Source organism: Poecilia reticulata, linkage group LG15, assembly GCF_000633615.1.
Source record: "Poecilia reticulata strain Guanapo linkage group LG15, Guppy_female_1.0+MT, whole genome shotgun sequence".
NCBI lineage: Eukaryota > Metazoa > Chordata > Actinopteri > Cyprinodontiformes > Poeciliidae > Poecilia > Poecilia reticulata.
The window spans coordinates 20,788,442-20,789,603 of record NC_024345.1 but is presented as its reverse complement, the minus strand read 5'-3'; positions in this window follow the sequence as shown (position 1 = coordinate 20,789,603).

The window sequence follows — 1,162 nt, the reverse complement described above, 5'->3', positions numbered from 1 at the left end:
GATCTTTAAAAGGAATCAGTTCAGATCTTTAAGAGGAATCAGTTCAGATCTTTAAAAGGAATCAGTTCAGATCTTTAAAAGGAATCAGTTCAGATTTACAGCCACACCTGGATGAGATCTTCTGATCCATCTGGGAGGATTCATGGAGCTTGGTTCTGGTTGGACATCAGAACGAAACCTCCAAATCCTTTTGGTCAGTCTGATGTTGGAACCTCAGAACTTCCAGAATCTCTTCCTCTGAGTCGCATTCGGATCCGGGAGCCTTGTGGGGTTCAGGGTTAGGAGGTGTTTCTGTTTCATGTTGGTAAAATAAAACCATGTCATGTGTTTCTGACCAGCAGGATTAAAACACTCTGAGGTGATTCAGGTGTGTTTTAACATTAAACCTCAACACAGTGAGAATCAGAGCTAATGGAGTCACCAGCTGGAGGAGTGATGTCTGTTTCCTCACTCTGCATCAGGTAGGATACTGACGGATCACAGCCTTTCAGCAGAACCCCGACACATCAAGTCTGATCCGTCTCCTTCACTCCTGTCCTCAAGCCAATAATAATGATGGAAAGTTTCCGATGAGGTGGAAAAACTCCGATGTCATGCTGGTGAGCAGCGCCCTCTGCTGGCCGCCTGAAACATGACAGGGAGTTACGAACTGCAGGAAGGTCAGAGTTCAAATCACGTTTAGGTGAATCTGCTGTATTCAGAAGATATGAAGTGAAATATTTCAGATGAACTCCAGCTGTGATCCCATCAGCTCCGACTTCCTGGTTCTGGTCCAGATGATCACCAGCATGTACTGGAAACGGGTCCAGCCTCTTCCTCCTCTTCCTCCTCCTCCCAGTTGAACTACAGTAACCTCTCCACTGCTCCACACTGTTCTGAGGGGAGGCCTGTGTGTGTGTGTGTGTGTGTGTGTGTGTGTGTGTGTGTGTGTGTGTGTGTGTGTGTGTGTGTGTTGCTCTGAAACGGTCTGAATAAGACGTCCTGCCTCTCCAGATGTTGGTCCTGCTTTTTTCTCTCTCCAGCAGTTTGGAGTGGTTGCTATGAATCAACCCAAATATTCCTCCTGACAACCACTGCCTCTTCCTCCTCTCCCTCCTCTTTCTCTTCTTCCTCCTCTCCCTCCTTTCCCTCCTCTCTCTCTTCTTCCTCCTCTTCCTCCTCT